The sequence below is a fragment of the Falco peregrinus genome, chromosome 1, assembly GCF_023634155.1.
Source record: "Falco peregrinus isolate bFalPer1 chromosome 1, bFalPer1.pri, whole genome shotgun sequence".
NCBI lineage: Eukaryota > Metazoa > Chordata > Aves > Falconiformes > Falconidae > Falco > Falco peregrinus.
In genome coordinates, this window is record NC_073721.1 from 33,021,725 (window position 1) to 33,041,318 (window position 19,594).

Genomic DNA, 19,594 nt, shown 5'->3' on the forward strand with positions numbered 1-19,594 from the left:
TTTTACCAGTGACTTGGAGCAGAAAAGTGTGTGGTCAGTTACGGTCACACGCCAAAAAGATTTTAATCTTCCTGACAACTAGATATCTCGATATACTAGTAAGTTCAGTGTCTTAACCACCTCACTTGCTACGTGAAGTAATAACATGCAATTAATGAATATTTCAAATTGTTCTGCATGTGACTTAGAAGCCTTAGTTGACTAATCAAATACATGATTTGCCAGTACTACAGCTCGAGACATCGTTGCATGAACTTTGTGTAAGAGTGGGTTCATTCAATAAAAAATAAAAGGAGCATTTAAAGAGCCTTTTATTCTTGTCATAAAGATGCTTTGTGCTATTGACGTTGTGTATTTGACAGAATGGTTGGGGATGGATGCTGCAGAAAGTTGTCTTGTATTTTGATTGTCTTTTATTTGAGACTTGCGTGATTTTTATCCTCAGTGTCATGACATGACTGGTGAGTTAAGATTTCTGCGTTTGAATGGGGTTTTCCAGTGTAGTTAGTATCTGTGTGTTCCATAAATCAGTTACTCTGTTTGCCTCGGTTGTTCTGCATATTATGGGGTGGGGTTTTAGGAAATGTGATCTGATTTTGATTCCACTTAAGTCAAGCTTTGGTAGGACAGGGCTCAGAGTTTTGACTATATGCTGGCAGCTAAAGTGCGTGCAGCCACATCAGGCACAGGGCTGATTCTGTGGTACCTTACCATGATTTGCTGTACTGTCCTTTGAGTTTTTAATTCTAACTCTGTGAAATAAAATAAATAAAATATGTTTGGTATTGTTCTGTGGTTGGGTTTGGATTTTTGTTTGGGTTTTGTTCTTTTTTTTTTTTTTTTTTTAACAGCTGAGCATAAATAGGTAGGTAATCTTGATTTAATTTGGAAGATATATTTTAACACATGGCTCTAAAATGCAGCACAGCACCAGTGGCACAGTAAAAGCAGTTGTTCCACCATAGTTCCCTATCTCAGTTTATTTTATCAAAGTAGTTCAACTTCTGTGAGTATGTGTGCTAATAGACTTTTATCGTATGTATGAGTAGTAGCGTAGCAGATATTGTCCTGTATTAGTCATTGTAGTGAGAGATAATAGAGAAGTCTGTTCTCATTTAAAGCTATAGCAGAATGCATGAAGCAGCTTTAATTAATGTATACTATAATAGCATTGAATGCCTTAGATTACATCAGATAGATTCTTATGATAAACACATGACCAAGTATTTTTAAATGGCCTGTGAAATTCAATTTTCTGATATCCACCCCCACCTCAGAAAAGCAAAACTCCCAAGTGTTTTAAAATACATAAACTTGAACTAGGGATAAAAGATGAAGAAAAAGCTTCTAACTTGTAGTAGGCTAATTGTGCTTTTAATGTCTGGAATTAAAGGTTTTCTTAAATGCAGTTTTGAGATATGCAGTATTAATCCCAAAGTGCATACAGAGCTTAGTATAGGAGTCAGATACTCAGTTCTGGCGTTAGTTTTTTGCATTGTTTCCACATTCTGGCACTCCACTCCATTTCCTCGCCTCACTGAACACTGAAAGGGACATAAATTGACATAACTAGATTTTTCTGACTGGTGCAAGGGAAGCAGCCTGAAAGATAAACTTTAACCTATCATCCTGTCAACAAATTTGCATTGTTACCGAAGTAAGAATTTATGTACTGTGGAGTCAAGAATAGTATGCAGGGACAATGCATTATGATAAAGTGCATATCTGAAGTTATATTTTTTCAGCCTAAAAATAGGAGTGAAGTATCCAACTATCTGATCTGCTTTTTCATAGTCTTGGCATAAAAGTTCTGAGTATTTTCACTGGCCTAAAAGTGAGGAATTCCTAACTACAACAAAAGTTCAACAAATTAATGGGGAAATTAGGAAAGAATTTGGCCTGTCACTGTAGTTTTGGGATGGCCAGCTTCTCTTAGCAGTCTATACTGTGTCTTCAGCACGCCACAGTTCAGTTATGCAACCTTGGGAAATTTCTCTCCCACTGAATGCACTCTTCTTTTATTAAGGCTAATGGGAGTCATGTGCTCTTGTCAGTGGGAAAGCAGACCCTTACTAGTCTTTCTGGTAGATTTGGTGGAAACAGAGCTTACGTTCATTATTGCTGTGTTCTGGGCAGTTGGATGTCTCATTAGCGGGATGTTAATGATGTTCAGTGCACCTCTGTTGGACAAGAGGATGTGGTAAAAATACAAAATGAGTGACTTCTTGATCTTATCATTTTGTGTATCGTTGGATTAATTTCTGTTTTGCCCTTTCTCCCATCCCAGTACTTAAACATTATTACCTTTAACCTGGTGGATGTGATGCTGGGGGTGCTTCAGCCCCACTGTCGGGCTGCTCTGCCCTAAGCCTGGGCCATGGCTCCTCTTTCCTTGGAAACTTACTGCATCTCGGTAGCAACCGTTATATATTTGATCCTTCTACAATTTAAGGCAGGGAACAGAACACAAACATTGATCAGGTAGGAGCCAGATTTTGGCTGGGGCACTATCCATGTAGTATCTTTGTAGCGATAACCACATGCAGAGGGAATAAACGTGGTTTTGCACGACGGGGAGAGGCCCGCGGGTGGTGGCAGGCAAGAGCCATGCTACTGCTTCACTGAGCAGATGTTCCTGCAAACCGCCTGCAAACAAAAACAAACCCACCATCTCCCTGCCGAGCAGCAGGGTGGGCTGCCTCCCCCCCATGAAGCCGAGCCCTTGGCCAATGGTGGGAATTCACTTCCCCTCAGAAAACGCTGGATTTCAGTTTATCTCACCGAGGCACCAAGAGAACAATAGGCTATTAGAGCGTTGGAACAAGGCGGGCAGTGACTGACCCCCTCATTACTTCGCTGTGCAGGCGAGGGAGGCTAAAAGGAGGGGTTGGCCACCCTCAGGACTAATCTGGTGGCCGGTGTGCGGGGGCCTGGGCTGGTGGTGTGTGTGAGGTGAGGGTGGCCATGGGGGACTGTGGAGGTCTTCACCTTGGGGCTGCCTGTATGAAAGGGAAAGAAAAAAAGATAGAGGCGGTGTTGGCGAAGTAAAAGTGGTTTGTTTGCTTTCTTCTTTCTGGTACAAAATTGGTCTTCCTTTGTTCTTCAGCTTTTAAGACAAAACTATTACATTCACAGTGACAAAAATAAATGATGTAAGAGTGGCTGGAAACAGCTGAATGAACAGGTGAAGTGTCCAGACAAGCAAAAGGTTGTCAGCTTCCCCAGTTCTACGTGGAACGGGACAGGCAGGCTTTCACCTCGCATGCCGTCTGCAGACCTGATTTTATCTTGAAGGCAGCCTTTGGAGCCGCTATCCTTCTCAAGACTGTGCACATCTGTAAGCAATTAGATAAATTAGGCTGTTGATATCTCAGAAATTAGACTAAAACTTGTTGTACTAAGAATTTATTGTTTGAGAGGAATAATGATATAGGGGAATGCTTTAATCTACACACAAGGTATGTTCCAGCTATGCATACCATCAGTCTTAAAGGTGCACTTTTATTAGAAGCACTCTTATTTCAGTGATGTTAAATACATAGAGGTGCAGAGTGGATATGCATTTTGAGGAAAGTCAGATGGGACACAGCTTTCAAGTGTTGCGCTTGCCAGTAACTCCTCCACTGTAAAACAGAAACTAGGTGTTTTAGTCCCTCAGCTTTCACTTGTACACATACCCTTAACAACAAAAAAAGAAACCAGTGCTCCTGATGACATTTCAGACTGTCTTGGGTAGAATTTTCCTGCCTCTGTGGCTGGAGGAGGAGCTCATCCAGTACCTGAGTTACGTGTAAATCAGTTGATCTTTCCATGGTAAGAAACAAGGTGATGAAAACAGTTTTCTTTTCTGGACTGAGGTACCTGTTGCATGCTGAGAATTTTGTGGGGGTTTTTAAGGTGTGTTTCTCAAAATATGTAATAATGAAGAATTGTGGCATTCCCATTCCGGGTAGTTGTCTACTCATTATGTAAATGTATTCCCTAATGCCTAACTGGAAGCCTGCTGGAAGCCTCCTAGTCAGTGCCCGCACTCTGCAGCTCTTGGGTTACAGCTGAGGGTCCGGTACTGGAGACTTTGCCATTATTTTAATGGGGGCAAAATGGGCTCTCCATGTGGAAAGAATATTTAATAATTATGATATACACTTGTTTTTTTAATCAGTTGAGGGAAAACAAGCGATGGCAGCAGCTGTGCCATGTGAGCAAGTATGTCATGAGCCTGCTGGGCAAGGCATAGTGAAGGGCATTATTCCGCTGGGAGGTTGGCACTGGCCATGGCCCTCCAGAGTTGCCACAAAGGATTTTCTGTTCGACATCTAACGCAACAAGCACATTCATATGTTTGCAGAGGGTTTCCATGGAAACCATGTAAACTGTGATGCTAGCAGACAGAGGCAAAGGTTATACTATTGTAGAGGCCCTTTTGTATTCTCTTTAAATGTTTCAGAGCAGCTATATTTCTTAACTAATACTCTGAGCCTATGTAACAATTTGTTCAGATTTTAGTTTTGGCTGCTTTTTTTGACTGAGCATTTGTCATGGTTGTACCGAGGAGGTCAGATGAGTTGCAAGAATAACAATGAAAATGTTTGTTGAGTTTTGGCTTTTTTTTTAACATACATCACTTCAATATCATGATTTGAATTGATTTATCTCAGCAGTCTGTATATTGCTATATATCTAGATCTATATCAGCTATATATTTTTATACATAACCATATATCTGTATCATTGGTAATTGATTTATCTTTTTGTTAGTGATAACGATGCAATTGGAAGAACAGGGAACAAAAGAAAATAATTCAAGCTATTCTGCCCTTACTAGTACAATTCCCAGGTCTGTTGAGTGCTTTTATTGCCCAGGTAGAACTAGCTCTTTCAGGTCATCATTCACTGGCATCTGGGGAATTTTGAATGCTCATCACCTCTCGGAATATGAACCTATGCTATTTATAGATACCAGTTTCAATACCAGCTAGTCTTTACTATGCTTTGAGAGTCCATGCTGGTTTTAAATTTGTACTACAAATTTAAATTTGCAAACATGTCTTGCTTTATTTGTTTCAGGAAGTACTATCACCGTGGGCACAAGTGTTACTTATTATTAAAAGAAAGAGAAGTATTGTCTCTTCTGTATGATTATCCAAGTTCCCATTTGACTGTCCATGTCTGCAAAATCATGCTTGTTGATAGGTTCAGCTTAATTATCATGGGAGTTTTTTTTTTAAATGACTGAACTCAGTTCTGCACCCATATGTGCACTGGGTGCATGCTGCATGTCAGCAGGAGGTCAAGGTACCTGCTTGTTGTTCACCTGCTGCTCTGTGGAAATGCGATCTTACTTGATCACGCTGTGCATGTATTAGCATGTATAAGCCTGCCACTTAACTTTTGAACCTGTTGGTTACTTTAAGCCAAACTTGGTACAAAGGTTACAAATAACTCTTATGCATTACAAAAGTTGATACCTGGTTAGAAGAGAAAGGTGTAGGGTTTTAATGCTGAGGTTGAAGAGAGGTACAAGCTGATCGTTCCATCTGATCATAGGACAATAACTAAAAAATAAAATCCAGTATAAATGTACATAATTAAACTTGTCATCAAATTTGCAGAACCAAAAAACATTAAATTCTCCGATTTGAAGTGTTTTATACTTTGCTGCGAACAGTACATAAAATCTCTTAGGTGTATAAGATGTTCCCGTCTAATAGAGACCAGTAACCTAGAGGCATTGTGTTTCCAAACAACATAGTTTTGAAAGCATTCACAGTTGTCCTGAAGAAGCACTTAGTAATTACTCTTTTTGAATGTCCCATACAAGGATGGAACAGCTGACTTGGGGTACTTGTTGTTGGGGGAAATAGTTTCTGATACAGAATGAAAAGGTGAAATGTACCACTAGCTCAGGGTAGCTGTTGACTCACTTTTGGGCAGCTAGGCATGCCCATAACCTGCTGCACCATGCCAGGGTGGGCCAGGAAGGGATGGGTTTGTTTAAATATTTATCTTTCTCTAGCTCATGTTCTGTTATTAGATATCAGATGTACAATTATTAAAAGCTTTGTATCCAGTGCCTCATTAATGTTAAAAATAACTTAAAAAAAAAAAAAAACAGATCAGTTGGAATAGCTCCGTCCATCTTAGTCTTCTAGTCCAGTATCATCCGATTACAAACAACACTTTGAATATAAAATGAAAGTGAACACAGGGTAGACATAACAAAAACCTATCTTCAGGTTCATATAGCATAATTGTGTAATTGCACTCTGTGAGGGACAGGAGATGTGCAGCAGGTAGGAGTGTTTTTCATTATGAGTTCCAGCTTTCTGAAGTTGAAGGCAGAAGTCTCAAGAAAAGGTCTGTTCATATAGCACAAAACTTTGTATGCTTTTCATCACTTCTCCCTGACTGCTTTGCAGTACAAACTCTGACCAGTTTTGATAATTTGTCACAGAGAGGGAACATAATACTGATGATGCAGGCAGAAATCAAAATCCCATAGCAATTTGCCAGAGAATTAAAAAGAACAACAACAAAAAAAAAAACCCACAGCAGCCCATGAATGGCATCTTAAGTGCTTGTTCCAGTGCATACTGGAAGCATCACTCAAGATTAAAAAAAAAACAAACAAAAAAAAAAAACCAACAACCACAAACAAACAAACCAGAAATCTAGCTATCCCCCTGCCCAAAATAATGGAATAAATTAGCAAGTTAGAACAATACATCTTCATCTTAATGGAAAAAAAAATAAATTATCGACTTACTGCCCAACTCTAAAAGCAGCATCCACCACTACTCCTCCAGCAACCTTTTAGACCAGACTCCAGAAAACAGATTTGTCCTGTAGATTCCTGTTTTCCTTTTTGGATTAGGAAATTATTTCCAAAAAAGATGCAGTTCATCCACATCCCCACTGTGGCTAACGTAGAGCTGTGTCCGCCCTGGGTTGGTGGTGTCCTCCGCAGCATTACAGCCTGTCTGTGGAAGCTGTCATGAATCAGCCTTTGGCAGGCGTCTAGTCGCCTATTATTCAGCACTTGATTAATGAAGTTTTGTGGTATCTTTTGGCATGTTCTTACATTAATACAGAGATCTTTAATTCCTTGAACAGCGTTAAATTTTTATAAATGTTTTTAAAATAAACGTCCAACACATAAGTGAACAAGATAACTGAAAGACATAGAAAAGATGTGATTTACTTTCACTCCTCAAACAGATGTAATCTGTATAGCCTCAGACATTATTTTTTTTTTTGTCATCAGTAATTTTCCTATGGTATAAACTGAAATACCATGCTTATCAAGATGATTTCCTTGAGTTATTTAAATATTCAAAAATAAGCATCACCAAAGCTCAGAACACAATGTAATTTTTACAGCAATTGTTAACTGACTTTTAATTTGGTTGCTTTTAATTAATAAGGATATAATGGAGATTAAAATTTGCCCCAACATCTCTCTGCGCTCTGAGTCTGAACTCTGGCCCACGGGTAGCATGTCTGATACTTGCATTTAACATAGACATAAGTAGGTTTAATTGCAAACAGCCAAATACGTTTTTCAGGCCAGGTTAACAAACGAGCTTTGGAAATTCAATTAAAACAACTTTTATGTTATTTTATGAATTTCTGTCATAATACATTATATTGAGATAGTTTTATCTAAGAGACAGATAAGTTAATGTATTTGTTGGCTTCAGAATATTATTGGAATTATAAATAAAAAATCTAAGTCACAACTGGAAGAATTGTTTGGGGAAGGACTTGAGGGAGAGTCTTCCATGCTGTATGTGTTACTGATCAAAGGCAACATGTGTCCTCAGAATTATAACTGAGGTCTTTACAGCTAGACTTTGAGTCCACTGGTACGGCAACTCATTCAGGTGCCTAGTTTGTTTCTCCTCTAAGAGAAACCACGAAGAAGATTTTCTTCTTTTGTCTGCTTTAGTAGAAAGTAAGTGTCTTCTGAAACTGTCTGTGGTGGATGGTGTTTGTGCCACCTTGGCTTCTAGGAAGTTCTGTCCCTAGTACATTGGACTAGCTCCTCTTTAGACATGAAAATATTCACACTTCATGCAACTGCTTGGGACAAAAGGGAGGATGATTTAAATCTCAAGAAGTGTTGAATGTCAGGCTCATTTTGCATTTTAGAAACAACACAGATGTTTGCAAGTCCCCAGGATTTCATGTAGCATGCCAAGATGTATCCATGCTCTGTGATACTGAAGTAGTTTGTTGTATGTCTTCTATTTCATCCAGACTTTCAGTGCTTATGAGTGATGACGGAGAAGGAGAAATACAGGATAAAAGTAGATAATTGCTTGCTTGCACTGGAAAATAATAATAACCTAATTATGAAATATTTATATATTCTCCTTTTGAATTTTAAAAAACTAGTCTTTCTACTGTGCTTATTGTTGACTCACCATACCCCTCACTGTGTGTCCTACCGAAGCTTTTGTTAGTAAATCTTCACCACTTGTTCAGGGGTTTGCTGGCTACTGCTCTGGGCACATCTGCTTCTCTGTTCAGGGCTGTGGTTAAGTCCAAAATGACCCTCTGACTTGCTGGCTTGCTTGAAATTCAGTGGAGTAATTTTCCATTCCTGAAGGTGTAGAAGACCTTTAGCTCTCCAAATTTAATTTATCTTTCCAGTACCATGAGGAAAAGGTGACTGAGGTGAGCAAAGGTCAAATGCAGGCCAAGTCTGTTGAGATTGATATACATATTTATATAGGTAAAACTTTGACTGCATATGAAACTGTATATTTACCAGTTAGGTAGTTGGTTGGGTTTTTTTTTTAATTATTTTCAAGTAAGCTGAAGCCAATATTAGCAATGTGGAGAAACAGGAAAAATGTTGCTGCACCACTGTAAATTCTAGGGATTTCACTAGGAACGATAATCAAATCAACATGCTTTTAACATAGCTAATTAAGTAGCTGCTTTTTGAGCTTTCGAAGAGGGCCTGGCTGCCCCCGAATGTCCATGTGGCCCTTCTCTGCTCCATACTTTCCCCTTCCCTTTTCCCCCAGACTGTGTGTAACCCTGGTCCCTTTGTGTATCCAGGTCAGAGCCTAGCTTTGTGGAGAGGTGTGCTAGCACAGCTAGGGGATGGCGTTTTGAAAGGTGGGGAGCTGAAACGCGTGAGTTGGGACGGGCAGGATCACCTCAAGCCAGCCAGGAAAACATGAAAAACTGTAGCATAAAGTGTGCTTAAGTCCTCTAAAGATGAAAATTTTGTACATATTAGGCATGCAACCATAACCCAAATCAAATTCTGCTTATGTTAACTTCTGTCATGTTACTTTTTAATATACGTCAACATTTATGTTTGCAAATGGACCAGGGAGGAGAAAGATTTTCCTCTATGTTCAAACAAAACTAATTCCAGTAATGGAGACCCAATGAGGTGAGAAAAGGCACTCTCAGCATAATTTGGGACTAGTGATTTACAGATTTTGTCCCCTCTTCCATCCCATGGCTGATATAAGCTGTTAAAGTCTTACTAACAGAGCCTTCCCTCTACACCCCCATTTGTAGCTTGCTTTTTTAGAGCATTTACTAGAGTAAAAGTGTAGCTTTTTTCTGGAGATGCCCAGGTATTTTTTCCATGCTTCTCCCTGCCAATCAGTGGCACTGTGTCTGCTGCAGTCAGGCCTGGGCTGGGCTGGCATAATTTGTTTCACGCTTTCATTGATCTCAACAATTACTATTTTTAAATTACGGTTAAAAACCTTAAGACAACCATAAAGCTCCTACTATGCCTGTTCTTCATATGTGAAATCAGTATATGCAATTGTGGTTTTATCTAAAACATTCTTAGTTTTTTACTATAACCACCATAAATCAACTTTTTGAAATGCTGTTGTTTTCTGTTTAATGTGAGAATGTATGTAGAATTCAGTAAAATGTTAAAATTCCTTTTTTGAGAAGCTAGCCAATTTATTTTGACATGATCAGGCTGCTACTGGTGTATTAATGTGACTTGTGTTATTGCTTATTTAAAATTTATGGTGGAGTGATTCAGAGATCCCAAGACGAACTGGGGGGAACCGTGCAGGGTGTGGTGCGTCATATAAATAAAGATAGTTTGTCCTGAAGACTTTATGATCGAAGGCCTGGCACAATTTCATCTTTTCTTCAAATCTCCAGTTACAAATGTCCCTACTGAGATTAGCTGTTGGCTGGGTTTCCAGTTCCCCACTTATGAGTTACGGAGGGCATTGAGCTGCAATTCAGGATGGTCAATGCATGGCAGTGGTCTTAAATGGGGTCTACACAGAGCTGTCAGTGGTGGTAAAGGTCAGGATCTGATGTGAAGAGGGGGAACTCCAGGAGTTTGGGCTATAAAAAGGTTTGGCTGCGTGCTGCCATACACGAGTTTGGTTGTTCATGTAAAACATTCCTAAAATCTAGCAGTTGCCTTGTGTCGATCATCTGGGTTGCCCACCGTCACAGCCTCTGACCCTCCAGAAAAATGCAGGAGGCAGCTGCTTTGGCCATGACATTTCTCAAGATAATCAAACTGCCATAAATCAAGAAGGCTTTTGATGTGCCCTGGGATCAATAAGAGCTTTCCCTGCTATCTAGTGTCACCCATTATACCAGTGACTGAGGACGGCTCTTGCAGATTGCTGGGAGTAGCCCTCATTACTCCAAATGGTGCTTTCCAGGTTGGTGTGAATTAGTGGACTTTTTTTTAAAATTATTTACATAGCAAACTTGGTTCTTCTGCTCCATAACTCTGTAGATCTGTGTAAAGAGTGAAATTTTCCCCCAGCATGGGTGCAGTTCAGAGGCAGCCCAAGAAGAAAGTCATCAGAGGAAGTTGGAGGCTTTGCATTGCAGGGGGGAGAGAGGAAAAGTGCTGCAAAATGTGAAAGGTTTTGACTGCAATCAGGTTTTTCAGTTATGTGCAGTTTTTTACAGATAAGTTCTCAGTTGTTATTTTGGAGGATCCTAGGTTTCATCTTTTTCAAAGGATTTAGGGAAATTTTTCAGCCTTTGCTTGTCTATGAGTGAGGGTTCTGTGTTTGCATACTTGCACAGTTTAATATGGATAAGTACTAACAGAATGTAATCTATTAATTTAGCGCTCTCTTGTCTACTGCCTTGTGAAATATTTTTAGGTAACTTAGCCACAACTGATTTTGTAGATAAGCAGAGATAAACCTAAAAAAAAAATAAAATATATTTTCATTGTCTTAAAGTTGCAATATTTTGGAAAATAACTACCTTACTTTTCCATTACCAAGTTCCCAGATATCTCTGAAACTAGATGAATTCAAAATACTGTCCTCCCCCTCTCCCCCCCGACTAGTAATCTACTCTGTCCCTTTGTAACATGAATGTGAGCAGGGTGAGAACCAAAAGTTGAAGCTCCTTTGGTGCTGCAGCGTTTGCGCTTGATCAGAATCCTTAAAACCAAAAGCAAAAAGCAGTTATTCCTATTGAAAACTGATCCGTATGTCTTATGTCTTCGTTTCTGGTTTTATAATAAAACTGAAATACGCATTTGGGGTTAAAGCTCCCTGGTATTATTTTGAGGGGTTTGTTGAGTCAAGTAAAGTCAAAGGCAAATGATCTGGTTTTTGCTCTGCAACTATAGTTTACTTGTATCCCTTATTGATACTAACTCTACAGGGTGTCGGTTAGTGTCGGGAACGGATAAATACAGGACAATAACTCCCGGTGAGTGCCGAGATCACTGATGGATTCCTTGAAATATGTAAATATTTGATAATAGTTATTACTTTTGTTCTAGGCATCCAAACGGGTTTGACATGGGTGGGTAAATGTCATCTGTAAAAAAGGGGTAACAAAACAGGATCAGCAAGAGCTGAGATGCCCTGCCAGTCTGGCAGAGCCCATCAGGGCTGTGCTGGCCCGTGGGCCTGTTCTCTGACATGGGCTGCGCTGCTGGGAGCTGCTCAGGAGCGCCTGGATCTTCCCGTGTCCCCATGGCTTGTGGCATGCTGGAGTTACACACATGTTCATGTGCTTTCATCAGCTAGAACTACTGTTTAGAGATGATTGCAGTACATATGTTCTTAATATAGTTTTAAAACTGGTTAAATTTGGATGTATAGTTTATTCTTTGTAATGTCTAAACTTCCAGGTGGCATTGGGAAAGAGCCAATGCTTTTCTTTTCATTTGGATTTGCCAAAAGAAACCAGTTCCAGAGAGTTGATTGAATTCTTGCAGGTCGAGCACTCCTGCTGCCCGTGAGCTGGCTGAGGGTGGTCACGAGCAAATGCCGCACCAAAGCGGCAGTTCTGCTGCCATTGCTGTGCTGGCTGCCTCCTCTGCCAGAGGTCTTCTGCTTTCAGAGCCTTTTTTGTAGAAGTCCTAAATGCTTCAAGGGAATACAGCTTCAGAAAGCTTGCAACTTGAAAATCTGTAGTAATTAATGTTGCTCTGGTCCTTTACCAAATCCTCTGGAGCAGTAGAGGTAGGAGGGAGTCTTCTGTGAGTGGCAGGTAATTTTTACCATGGAGCAAAGTGGGAATGAGCAGAAAAATGTTACAGGGGGAGAAGTAACTTCATTTCCATTGTTGTCATTCACCACACCTGTGCTTTCTGTGAGAGGAGCTTTCTGTGTATGCCATAGGGAGAGGTTTTCTTTTCTCTGGATGTCTCCTTGGCTTTCTGCTACAGCGAGGATATCCCTCCCGGTCAGCAGTCTTGCCTTTGAACAGAAGTAGGTTATTTAACCTTAGTATTTTCAAGTGATCTCATATCCTGTGCATAAAATTTTAATTTAATGCTGCTATAGAAAAACACCTTAAACCAAGAGAATCTTACATTCTCATCATAGAACCCATTTTTACTCTGCTTTTTTGTGAACTTCAGTATAACATAGAAGATGAAAAAAAACCCAGAGGAGAAGCAGGTGTGAGGTAAGACTGACAGCTTTTCAAGTCTAGTGAGTACAGAAACTATTTACATTTTAACAAATAATTTAGTGTATTAGCTGTTTTCACTCTATTTAAGGAGGTGATTTTTTAAAATTGCCTTAGAAATAGTCTCTTTCAATGGATTCCACACTGTTTCATAGGACCAGTTACCCTGTGTACCCAAGCAGACATGCCAACTATCAGCAGTCCAAAGTGCAATTTCATGTTCTTTCAAAATATACGCATATGCTTCCATATGTAAATAAAACTTATCTATGAGCAAAATATAACTCAGTTTTATACAGAGTTTCTGGTAAAAACTGTTCTGGTAAGAAGCTGTAAACCAAGTAGTTATTAAAAATAATGAATAAATAAAAGGAGGAAAAGAGAGATATTTTTTTTTAAAGGAACAAGGTTAGGGAAAGGGAAAAAAGAAACCTGCATGATATATGTGGGTGACTGACCTCCCTCTCTTAAAGCGAGGTTTAAGTGGCACAGTCTATTGTGTCTCTTTAAAGTTGCAAATTAATAGTTCTTATTTGCTTGTGTCATACTGTTACAAATAATTGGTGTGGCAAACTGTGTCCAGCAGTAAAAGAGGATTCATAGTGAATAATACACATGATACGAATCTTCCTTCACCACTTTGAGATTTCAGTGCTTTCTCGTGGTGCAGCCAACCCCTTCCTGGTGTGCTGGAGGAGTACTTGGGTGCATCATTTCACCATCAAACTCTGAATTCCTCCTCTGTTACTTCTCTGTAACCAGTTTGTGTTGACTGGGTTTGTTCTGACCTGAATGTTTTGTGTAAGTAACAGCATAATCTCAAAATGTTCTTATTCTCTGCACAACTGTAACAATTTGCTTGTAAAACAAGAAAATATCATTTTATGGAGTGAAGCAAGGAAGCCCCTATGCAGCTGACTGCTCAAAGGACAGCAATGGAAAGAGCCCAGTTATGTACAGCCTCTCCTCAGCACAGGGGGTTCAATACTGGGCAAGATGGGCCTTGTCTCTGAACTCTAGAGGTTGTCCTTTTGCGTCTGGTTTTGTCTTTTATCACACTGTCACTCAGAAAAGGGTAACTGGATAACTTGCTCATCAAGGGTTCTCTCAATCATTTAAAAACTGTCACGCTGCAGTGAGGAATACCAAAATGTGAATGATTAAGGTAGGTTTGGGTCTAGAGGGTTAAGCATACAAGCTCATTTATGAGACTTAACACATGCAAATAGCACTTATGGCCATGTGGTAGAGCATATTGGATGCATCAAACCATCGTTTTTTCCCCCCACTGCTTGTGCTGCAAAATGTTGGCAGGCTGGCCTGCAAATGTGGAGGTGCAGACTACACCTGCTACAGGCTGGGCGCATTATAAGGAGCCTGCCTTAACAGAGGAAAAAAATGTTACATCTTCAGTTAAAGGTATAGCCCTCCTATTCTGGGTGGCTATCTGCAACCTCCTATGTTACCTCGCTTTCTGATAGTAAAGAGTAGCTGGCTCAGTTCCATTTTACACTGAGTAAAGTGTGAGTTGCGCAGCTTGAATATTTATGTTGACTATAATTGCGCAAAAATAATTCTTTAGATTTAACACAGAAACACAAAACTAAGATTCAGATATACTCAAGTTCTTATTTCTTAGGAGAAAATACTCTACTGCCACATAGTCTCTTTCATGTGGTGTCTGAAAGGATATGATGATTATTTTATTAGCTTACTCTATTTAAAAGCAGAAGGACTTAAATTAAATATGCCATGCTGGATTAGAATATTTGATTTGTAACCAGTTTGGGCTGTAATATGACAAATTGTTTATGGGCGCACTGCTACTGGAAGAAGCTGTATTAGACACCCCCGTATCATCATTGTCTTTGTTTCAGAACAAACATTTGTGTTGATACGCAGTTAACTGGCTGGGGGAACTGACACAGCTGAAAATAAATTCATTTAAAAAAAAAAAACCAAAGTTAAAAACAAAACCACAACAAAACAAAAAAAACCCCAAACAAAATAAACCAAAACCAAAAAAGAACTTAAAACCAGCCAAAGAGTAGTTTATCCTACCCATTCCACCATCTCACCTTACAAACATCTGCTGGTGTGAATCTGAAGAGGTAATACCAGGAGAAAGCTGGGAAGGCTGGGAGAAGGTGCAACTACTTTATTTTTTAATGCAAATACTGCCTTGTGTCAATGTAAGGTCCTGGTTTAACAGGCTAACATGAGTGCTAGTGTACAGAATCACTGTGTATTTGTAAAATCGGTCAATGTAACATTGAAGAAATGCTACCTATCTAGTGTAGCAGAAGTATTTTCAGTTCCACAAATTGCATTTAGAAAATGCTAATGTCTGAACATGCATCTTGCTCATCTTATCAGTGTGTGAGACAGATAAATGAAACCCAAACCTGTTGTAATGTTTTTAAAAAAAATAAAAATCTGTCAACATGTTGTCAGATATTTATAGTATTTGATGTCCTGATCAGGAGAATTTAAAAATTAATTTAATTTTGAGGTGTTTACCCAAATATATTTTTTTCCCTAGAACAGATGCAATTGCTCAGTTGCATGGCATCTCTAAAGTGTATAGGAGAGAGGGAGAACAGTTGACTTTCTAATGCCAGAAGATAGCAATGGTGACCGTGTCTCAGTCTATATTCTGCTACGTATTTTTCTGTCCCTCTTAACCATTTCCTCATATTCCTTAAGCGTGTTTCTTTCTGCCAGCTAACTTATGTAGCTGACATGTTGGCTAAAGCCAAGTCTTTGATTCAGACAGGAACCTGCCTGTTTCATAGGGAGGCTGGAACAGAGATCAAGAGACACCCAGTTTGCTTCCAACAAGTCTCCTGGCAGACAAGATACTGGAGGGGGGAAGAAAGAGCAGACTGTTCCTTAAAAACAACCAGGCGAGAAATAGCAAAAGCAGAATAACACAATGTGTTCCTTAAAAAAGAAATGCTCAGATGTGGTATAGTCTAGCTCGAGCGCTCAGACCTGCAATCAGGCATACTGGTTAATGATGCGGCGCACACACTGCTGATTTGCAGTGCTGGAAACTCTCAAACAGATGGATTGTACTGCATAGAGAAAAAGGGGATGTCTGAAACCAGCCATAAAAAAAATCAGCATAAGAGGTAGGTTAATGCTTTGTTGATAGGTGATCTAATGATTTGACCCCTTTTCTGTTGCTCTGTCTTTCTCTTACGGTGATATTTATTTTATATACAGTCTGTACGTTACAAAAGATATATCAAGTCAGTGCCTTCTAGTGTGTTCTTTGGCAAGATAAATTTTTCTTGCATTTGGTCTCTTGTGCTTTTTTTTTCCTTCAGTACTCCTTGTTTCTCTGACCTCATTATTATTTTTGAGCTGCTTTTGTGATTTGACATTGAAAACAGTTATTCCAACAAAAGCAGCACAGCGTGGTACTTAGACTTTACAAAATGTCAAATGGGGATGCTCAGGACTTAAAGTTGCAGCCTAAAATTAACAGTTCCAAGTTCCTGGAATAAATTGGAAGCTTTTGTTAAATAAAGCTTATTTTTAAGTAGAGAGATGCACAGACTCCTGACAGAGGCGGAATGTTCCACTTAACCGCTGTAGCCCACTTAAGGGTATAAAGTACAGAACAGAATAGGGAGGCCAAGCCCATCAGCTCTGTAAGATACCAAAGCATGGAAGGACACAACCCGTTTTCTTATGTAGCAGTTTGAGTTCAGTTCGTCATGAACCAGGAGGGCATAACTAGACAGGGGGAAGCAATTACCCTGTAACAAAGTCTCTTTGTTTCACAGGTCCCTAAAAGTATTTTCAGCAGAGATAGCGATTCTGTACAAGAAAAGCTTCTATGTGCTGACTTGCTCTTCTTAGTTTCTTTTGCCCCACATTGGAGTAGTTGAACCATAGGTGGGATAACTGCTCTTCTGCATACTTTGAATCTCTTTTTGGTCTAACAGCATATGCATGCTAGGCCAAAATGTGAGCCAAAACATGTGTCTCAGCTGAGCAAGAGTGATGGCTCTTATCAGGACAAAATCAGATCCTAGTTTAGATTTGATTTCTCTGTGTATATTTATCCTTTCTGACCAGTCTAGATATAGTGTCTAGTTGCTATAGGGGCTTACAGTCTCTCACTTCCACCTGTATTTCAGTCTCTGAAATCACTTATGCAGTATAGCGTGCCTAAGAAGCATTAGCTAGTACCACTCAGGAAGATGGTAGCTCACTTTGTATAATTCATGAACATCATTGGAAGGGGTGGAAGCCAAAAGTTGCCTTGCAGCAAAGCTGATTTTTCTTCTAGGCAAAAGAATCTCACCAAAAAAAGGGGAGGGAGGGAGAGAGTCCTTTATCACAATTCGTAGATTTTGAGATCTGGATTTTCTGTAAACGCTTACATCTATGTCATTACCAGTCCTGTGCTGAGAAGGAGGTACAGATTTTTAGATCCCCAAAAGCTGAGCACATTTTTAACAAATGTTCTCGGGGGGGGGGGGGGGGGGGGGGGACGACAAACCACACAAAACAAAAAAAAACAAACACCACCACACCAAAAAACAGTGCAAGATGCAGATAAATTATAAAAGAATGGCTGATTTGTTTGAAAATTTTCCAGCCAAACAGTAGGGGTTATATGAGAGTCAGCCTGGGCCCAACAGAGCAGGCATTGAACCAGACCTAATAGGAACAACTAGACCCAATACCCATATTATGTTCAGTAACGGAGAGGATTTTTATAGTATAAGGACTTCAACGTTGTAATCTTAATGGCTAGAGGTAACAAACCACTCTGAAAGGAAAAAGGAAAAAATGAAGTCCAAAGCAATTAGAAAAATCTCTTTTGTGGATTTTGGGTATTGCCAGCCACATTTGTTTCTCTTTACAGATGAATGGGTTTTTCTGTCACTGTAAGAATTAATTCTAAAGTAACAGACTTGAACTAATTGTGTCCTGTAAACCTATAATAATAACAATAAAAGGTTTTTGAAGTTCAGACATGCATGTAGTCAGTTGAACCAACCAAGTGGATCAGCAGTGCAGTGTGCCACTTGGGGTTAACAGGATTCAGGAGCATTTTAGGAAAAACAGTTGGATAAGGCAACTCCTGGGAAGAAGCAACTGAAGAGAGGAGTCACAGCTGGTTGCCAATTCAAGCAAGGTTCTTGCCATCTGCATTTCTAGACTGCTTTCAGTTACCAGCAGGTGCTGGAAGTGTCTGTTCTGACTCAGATGGAAGTATTTACCATGATACAGATGGAGAACGGTGTAGGTTTAGAGATGTGGTCTCAGGCTCTTCATACCTTGTGGCATTTGGAGAGTGAAAGAGTGAGCTCATGGTCTTGTGTCTTCTCATGATGCTTTTTTCTTTTGTTTCTTAAACCCTGCATTTTTTGGGGTGGGGGGAACGGACATAATACATGGTTACATTTATAAGGGTATCTCTTCTAACCTGACCAGAGGAAAGCTGAGCTGTGATCATATCTCCAAACACTGCCCCAAGAAGTTTATTCTTCTGCTTCAGTGCTCCCAGCTGGAAAAGACAATAGTTCATTCTTTAGATAAACTAAAGCTCCTGTTATACTCCTACTAGATTTTTCCCAAACCCTCACTTCCTTGAACCAAGCCCCTTGTCTTCCCCTCAGCATCCCCAAATTGTTCACACGTAGTAGGCTTCCCCCGGTGGTCAGTCATTTGCTAATGCTGAATGAATGCCTACTGCACCCAAGCAGCAAATGCAAAACTCACTGGTACACTTCCACAGCCTCCATACCATCAGAGTTCATGGAGCTTATCTCCAGGATGCAAATTAAACATGCCAGAATGTGGTGTGTTTGTCCAGCTCACCAGGTACCTCCTGGAAGCTCTGTATGTGCTCCTGGGTAATGTTCCCTCCTGGATGGTGTTTCATCCCTCAAAAAAAAAAAAAAAAAAAAAGTGTAAAGGACAAAAAGAATTACAACCTGTAGTGATTGTCTTTTAGAAGGGTGTTAGCTGTATTTCATCTCAGTCCCAAATCTTCTCATAATCTGTAACATACAAGAAAATCATAGACATGGTTTTCTTGTACCTTACCTGCTAATGCTTTCCCAGCTCCGTAAGTGGTGTCTGTCTTGTTTTCTGCCTGGGGTTTCATATTTGGTGGCAGGGATGCAGTGCCCCAGGATTTCATCCTTGTGCCCTCCCTCACAGTGTGCCAGCAAAGCTGTTTGGGTGTCAGCGTGGGAAATTGGCAGAAAACCAATTTGCATCCTCCTGCTAGCCTTGTTCGTGGTGTGGCTGCGCAGTAGAGGTGCAGCACAAGGACCAGAAGGACTTGTCACAGGCAGGATGAGGGTTTTGGCTGCTTGGGCTGCTGCAGCTGGTTTTAACAGGGCTTCCAGATGTTTCATCCGGCAAATACGTGAGGATATAGTTGGAGGAGTTCAGATGCTCCTCATCACTGTTCACAGAATGCCCCAAACAGTAGCTGCGCTGACCCAAATGAGGGATGGGTGAACTGTGCCACAGAGCACATACCACTGATACCATAATGTCAAACCAGGCTGTTTTAATAATGCTCGACAGTTCTCGTTCCTTCATGTTTGGCTTTTTTTCCTCTGAAGATGTGAATTATTTACATGCCAAATACATTTGCATGCAAATATTTTTCTATTAAATATATTATTGAATGTAGATATTTGCATGTTAA

At 39.9% G+C, this 19,594-nt stretch overlaps 1 protein-coding gene across 6 annotated transcripts in view; it reads left to right on the forward strand.

The window, feature by feature from the left end:
* Positions 1 to 19,594, forward strand: part of ADD3 (adducin 3) — a 103,691-nt gene that overhangs the window by 53,500 nt on the left and 30,597 nt on the right. Inside the window, exon 1 of one of the 6 annotated variants that reach the window (XM_027789257.2) lies at positions 15,793 to 16,040. The exons of the other annotated variants lie outside the window; for them this stretch is intronic. The gene's annotated coding sequence lies outside the window, so the exon portion shown is untranslated. Of the gene's footprint in view, positions 1 to 15,792; positions 16,041 to 19,594 lie in introns of those variants that run through there. 6 annotated transcript variants of the gene reach the window in all.